We start from the raw sequence: 6,000 nt of genomic DNA, 5'->3' as shown, positions 1-6,000 counted from the left end.
CCCATGCACAAGGACACACTCTTTAGAGGACTGATTAACTTTCCCAGTGAAGCTTGGGAAGGCCTCCTCAGTGCAGCCTCCCAGGACAAGAAAGAGGAGCAGCTTCTTGACATGTTGCCAAGCCTGGCTGCACACTGGGACAAAACGGTGCTGCACGTCTACAGCGATCATTTGCTGTTTGCCTAGCTGCCCACTTACCCCAGTTACCAGTGCGGAAGAACAGAGGCCTGGCCCCATGAGACCCCACCTGGAGCACTGTGTCCAGTTCTGGAGCCCCCAGCGCAAGGACATGGAGCTGTTGGAGCAGAGGAGGGCCACGAAGATGATCAGAGGGCTGGAGCACCTCTCCTGTGAAGACAGGCTGAGAGAGTTGGTGTTGTTCAGCCTGAAGAAGACCGGGCTGCAGGGAGACCTTCTATCAGCCTTCTAGTATCTGAAGGGGCCTACAGGAAAGCTGAGGAGGGACTTTTTATGAGGGCTTGTAGTGAAAAGACAAGGGATAATGGATCAAAAGTGGAAGAGGGGAGATTTGGGTTAGACGTTAGGAGGAAATTTTTTAGTGTGAGGATGGTGAGACACTGAACAGGTTGCCCAGGGATGCTGTGGCTGCCCCCTCCCTGGCAGTGTTCAAGGCCAGGCTGGACGGGGCTCTGAGCAACCTGGTCTTGTGGGAGGTGTCCCTGCCCATGCAGGGGGGTTGGAACTGGGTGATCTTTAAGGTCCCTTCCAACCCAAACCATTCTATGATGCTATGATTCTATGATCATACTGCGCTCCAGCATTTCAAGCACAAACCCTTCCGAGCCGAGGGGTCTGAGGGGGCTGTGGGGGGCACAGGCTGTGGTGGGGCCTCCCGCAGCGCCAGTCGGCCCAGCCGGCAACGGGTGCCGCTCAACCCCGGCCCTCCGCCGGCAACTCGAGCCCTGACGGTTCTCCAGGGGCTCCAGTCCATCGCCTTTCCTGGCGGGTGCACTTCTGCCCTGCGAAATGTGCGGCCAAAAGGCCGAAGCCTCTTCCAAGTGCGGCTGCTGAGGGCAGTGGTGACCTTCTGTGAGGGTCCTAACTGGTGAGAGGAGGAAGGATACCAGGCTAGTCCTCCCAGGGAAAACCAGGAGCCAGCCTCCCCAGCCATCGACTGAAGAGACTTTCAGATGACGACGCTTCCTTCTCAGTTGTTTGTTGTTTACATACGTTACCAGGGTGTGGCCACAGAGGCAGATGAGGACAAACAAGGTACCTAGCCCTGCCACGTCAGGGGCTTGGGCAGGAGGCTCCTCACTGTGCCTCCAGCCTCAGGTGCTGGGTGCATCTTCAGCTCTCAGACTCCCAAGGAGTCCTCTGACGGGCTGGTTACACCCATATTTGTTTGGGTTATGAGAGTCCATGTGACTTGTGAGGTTTTTTCCATGAAAACCTGTCAAGAAAACCCAGTGGTTTCCCTGCAGTACTGAGGAAACAAGAGACCCACAAGACATGAGTAATTAGCTCAAGGGCTTCTTCCCTGCTCCAGGCTGTGCTGGCAGCACTGATGACTGCATGGTTTCGTAACCATGTCTGAGTTTATGTAATATTAACAGCTGGTTAAGGTCAAAGGAAGCAACCTGAGTTACCCTTTTTTGCTGCAGCCCTCATCTTCAGTGATTTGCAAGTTTTCATCAGTTTCTGACAAGCGTGCCAGCTAGATATGATATTTAATAATTTCAACAACAGCACCTGGCTGCCTCTGAGCAATTCCTGGAATTTGTTAAAAATCTCAGTTGCAGTACTAACTGTTGGTACAGGTTGTATGTCAGAAAAATGCCCTATAATGCCCTTTATAATCAAATGAGACTGCCATCTTGCAAGATCTGTATTGCTTACCAAATGATAAAATACCATTACCACATCCTGTACTGATGCATGGCGACTGACTGTGTTCTATCAGTCTTTTCAATTTAAAGTACCACCAGAGTTTCAGCACAGTGTATCCTGTAAGTGGGATGGGAATTAAGCATTTCAGAAAACGATGCTTTGCTTCTCACCCTCCAAATCCTACTGACAGTATGCCTGTTTCCTTAAATACCTAAATATCTTTAAATATGTGACCAAGCTAAAGGGAATTAGGTGTAGAGTCTCAACTGAATCTCAGTTACATATGACTACATGTCATCCTGGAAATTCCATCAGAATCTGCTCATTTCTTGGCTTCAGTGTTTCTCCTTCATTTGTCCTACATCTAGGAGCATGGGGATAAGGATGCTTTTGTTTCCCAGTGTCCTCTCTCTGCTTAGACCAATAGTTCCCACCTCAAAAGAGCTCGCAGTCTGACCAGACAATGGCTGGTATAGTGCAGCTCCATAATCCATGCTTTAAAAATGCGAAATACCAAAATTAAAATTATCTCCAGTATTAATAAGGCACTTATCCCTGTACTATCCAAACATGAAAGGTAGTGATATTACCCCTTAAGTACAACTAATTCCCAAAAGTGGGATTGGTCACATATTTTGCATGATCTGTTGAGTGGTGTGGTCTTACAGATGCTCTGAATGCCACAGTGGTTTAAATTTTCCTGTTCCTGATGGTTTAAATTCCTAAATTTAAACATAGCAAGTTGTGAAGTCAGAAACAAACCTGAAGCAATCGATAGGGGTGTGTTTAATTTTCCATTTGTGCTGCCCCTACTGTTGATTAAGGCTTATCTACTGTTGATTAAAGCTTATCTACTGTTTGGTGTTAGTCATTTAAAAAAAAAATTAAAAAAAAAAAAGCGAAAGAAAAAAGTAGTTATGGAGCACATAGCAACACGATCCAGTCAAATGCTTTAGCAAAGGCTGCTGTTATGAAAAGGATTTTCTAATAAGGGGAATAATGATCTTCAGATTCTGACCTCCTGGCACAGCAGAGAGATTTATCAGGAGGGGCATGTGACTAGTTAAGACACACAGCCACAGCTTGAAGGAAACAGCTGCTCATTTCATGCTTTAGCACTTGGCAGCTGGACAAGGAAGGGTGATGTTTGTGTTGAATATCTCTGCAGAACCAAGTACAGTAAGTGATTTTCCCTGGTTTTGGTTTGTTCTTTGTTTTTTAGTTTTTTTTGTTGTTGGTTTTTTTTTCCTCAGCCACCACTGCTTCCCTATTTTCATCCTAGATCTTTTGTAAAAGCACTTCAGGGTGAGGCATATTTTTGTCACTTCATTGGTAAGCAGTCATTCATGCTCAGAATGCCTCTATTTTTCTGACCTGTGATTAACAATAGTGCTGGTTTTGCTCTTGTGGGGAACAAGACAGGTACGATGTTTTGTCCTCATGCTAGCTGGGGAGGGAAAATGGTGCTTATTTATTGAGATGATGATGTGAAGAAGTTGTTTATAATGAACATATTTTCCTTTCTCTGTAGAGCTAGTCAATAGGTAATGATGCTACTTGTGTATAGAGCAATTTCAGTATTTGGCTTAAAAGTACTCATGTAAGGAATTGATAGAGGTGTCCCCTCAAAATAGTGTGATCAATCTGAAGACAGTTGCTTGTGACTGGTTTCTTTTTAGAGGTGAATGAAGAGATTTTTTGGAAAAAGAAAGGTAGAAGGAGAGAAATACAGGAATACAGTGAAGGTGCACTGATTAAGATATAATTGAGTCATTCTGTATAATCATAATTAGATTGTGATGAGTGAAAAATTCCTTCCTAAAAACAGGGAGCAAGGCTCCTAAATATCTCCAGGTTTTTATTTCAGTTTGGTTTCGAATACTTGCATATTTGATGTTTTTTCTTAATGAATGATTGGTTTCCCAATCTGATAGTTTTTTACTGTTATGGTCTGAAGTTTGCTTTAAACCTCAAGAACTGGAGTAAAGAAACTTTTGATTGGTGTAGAGATTAATTTATTTTTTTGAAGGAAGACATAGGAGGAATGGGAACAAATGAACAGGTGAAGAAGCTTGATATGTGATGGTACTGAGGGATGCCAGGTGCTTTGGGAAAGAATAAAGAGAGGCAGAGGTAGAAAGCAGTGGGGTACTGTTGAGGAAGGTGTATAGCAAGTTAAAAAAAAATCGATGGTTTACTAACAGGGTAAACACTGGCAGATTTAGTGAATCATGTGGTCCCTCCTTTAAAGATGGGAAGAATAACGATTTCTTGTGCGAAAGAGAAACTTTATTTCTTAATCCCTGAAGATTTGTGTTTTTCTTTTAAATCATAGTTTATGGCTCTGCCAGTTAACTGGAAATTTTATGGGAAAGTGTCAATCAGTTTTAATTGTTCATAAACCCAGAAGTCTTCCTGCCTTCCTGCCTGTTTGCATCTCCCAGGGTAGACTCCCTTTGAAGCAAGAGTGTCAGGCTGCGGTTACACTGCAGCCCTCCCACGCAGGTGGCACGCGACACTGTGAATGCAGCAGGTCTACAGGGCCACGAGGTGCCTGGCTTTGTCCTCTGGAAAGCCCAGTCCCCCAGGAATCTTGGCTGCAATAGGTCCTCTAAGGTCTATCTGGGTCTCCATCTCTTGTAGGGCAGGGAGAATAACTGGTCTACTCTTGCTTTGTTATTCTGATTCCAGCATAACTCTTTTTTTCACAGTTGTAGGAATTCTTTATTTGGGGTAAGACTATGCCATGTTGTGCTCAATTCCAGTTGTATTATATGTTTGTGATGAATGTTCTCTGTTGAGCAAGCTGCCTGATCAAATGAAAAGGACCATGCTTTGAATCTAAGTTAAACCCTGAATCCACCAGAAAATAAGAGCTCAGACTGTTCTGCTCTACCATCTTCTTCCTTATCTCTGGCACAACTACTGTGCCAGGGTTGGTGCAGAAGGTTGATGTAAAGCCATATGATTCTGCTTCAGCTGGATTGTGAGCCCACTATATGTGCCTCTTGTGCACCTGATTTTATTATCAAGCATCCCTTGTACTAAGTGTAGTATAAAAGGAAACTAGTGATTATTGCATAGTAAAAATTAGGTAACTGTACTGCTGAGTTCTCCTTCAGGCAATATATGTCTGAAAACACATTGTCACAGCAGTCACTGAATTGTCTCAAAAAAGTGTGATGAGAGATCTCACTTTTGTGCCTCTATACTATTGATTGTTAAGGTAATTTACAACAAAAGGAGAATAACTCATCATTTGGATATGCAAAATTTAAGGTAAATGACCCTGCTTTAGTTACTGTGTCTTATTTTGAATGAAATTCAAGACTCATGCCTAGACTGTTAAATTCTCTGCCCTTAAAAAAAAGAAAAATCAATCAGCATTACAAGATTCTCAAAGGTGCAGTTGTTTCAGTCCTTATCACTAACCCATTTTGGTAGGGATACTTACTGTTAAATGTAGACAGTGTACTTTGGGAAACTAGAACATTTCAGTCTTCAGGCTCTCCTCACTGTATGGCTTTTCCAATTATTTCCAACTGCAACATCTGTTACTGTAGCACTGGTGATGGGACACCATTAGGGGACACACTGATTTTGTGCTGGAGCAGAAGGCACAACTTCCGTACCACCACTCTTTCATATTATTTTATAATATCCTGATCTCTCAGAAACACATGCTCATCTTTCTGAATTTACCCCCCATTGTGCCCGTATAAGTCAAGACAGGTCTGCATAGGCATGAAGTAAAATAGTTAAATGTCAAGAATGCTTTGTTTGGGGAAGTTCGCAGCCCTTGTACTTCCCAGAAAGCCCGATATGTAACAGAACTTGTTCATCCTGGATTTTTTTTCATTACATAGATGTGGTAAGAGTGGCCATTGCTGTCCCTCTGCAGAAGCCCAGAGCATATTCATATCACTGAGACCCTTGTAGGTTTCTGTTAAAGACTTTACTCTGAGGAAATGATCAGGACAGCCTTACAGTTCTCTGGGTTAGGCATATTTCTGCTCCATAGCAAAACAACTACCTGAAGAGTTACTTCAGTCTTGCCAGCCCCTTTCTCTACTTGAAAATGCAATTATATGGAGGAGCCACTGAATAAAGAAAGAAAACTACTTTTAAAAATACTGAAGGGGTACTTGT

The 6,000-nt window shown here is 43.5% G+C and overlaps 1 protein-coding gene across 1 annotated transcript in view; it reads left to right on the top strand.

Annotated features, from left to right (window-relative positions):
- The first annotated feature begins 2,955 nt into the window (after positions 1 to 2,955).
- Positions 2,956 to 6,000, top strand: part of RASGRP3 (RAS guanyl releasing protein 3) — a 46,881-nt gene continuing 43,836 nt past the window's right edge. The window contains exon 1 of the mRNA XM_051613896.1: positions 2,956 to 3,030. The gene's annotated coding sequence lies outside the window, so the exon portion shown is untranslated. The remainder of the gene's footprint in view (positions 3,031 to 6,000) is intronic.

Source organism: Apus apus, chromosome 3 (assembly GCF_020740795.1).
Source record: "Apus apus isolate bApuApu2 chromosome 3, bApuApu2.pri.cur, whole genome shotgun sequence".
Lineage (NCBI taxonomy): Eukaryota > Metazoa > Chordata > Aves > Apodiformes > Apodidae > Apus > Apus apus.
Note: the sequence above shows the minus strand (reverse complement) of the source record. Positions and strands in the feature narration are given on the sequence as shown.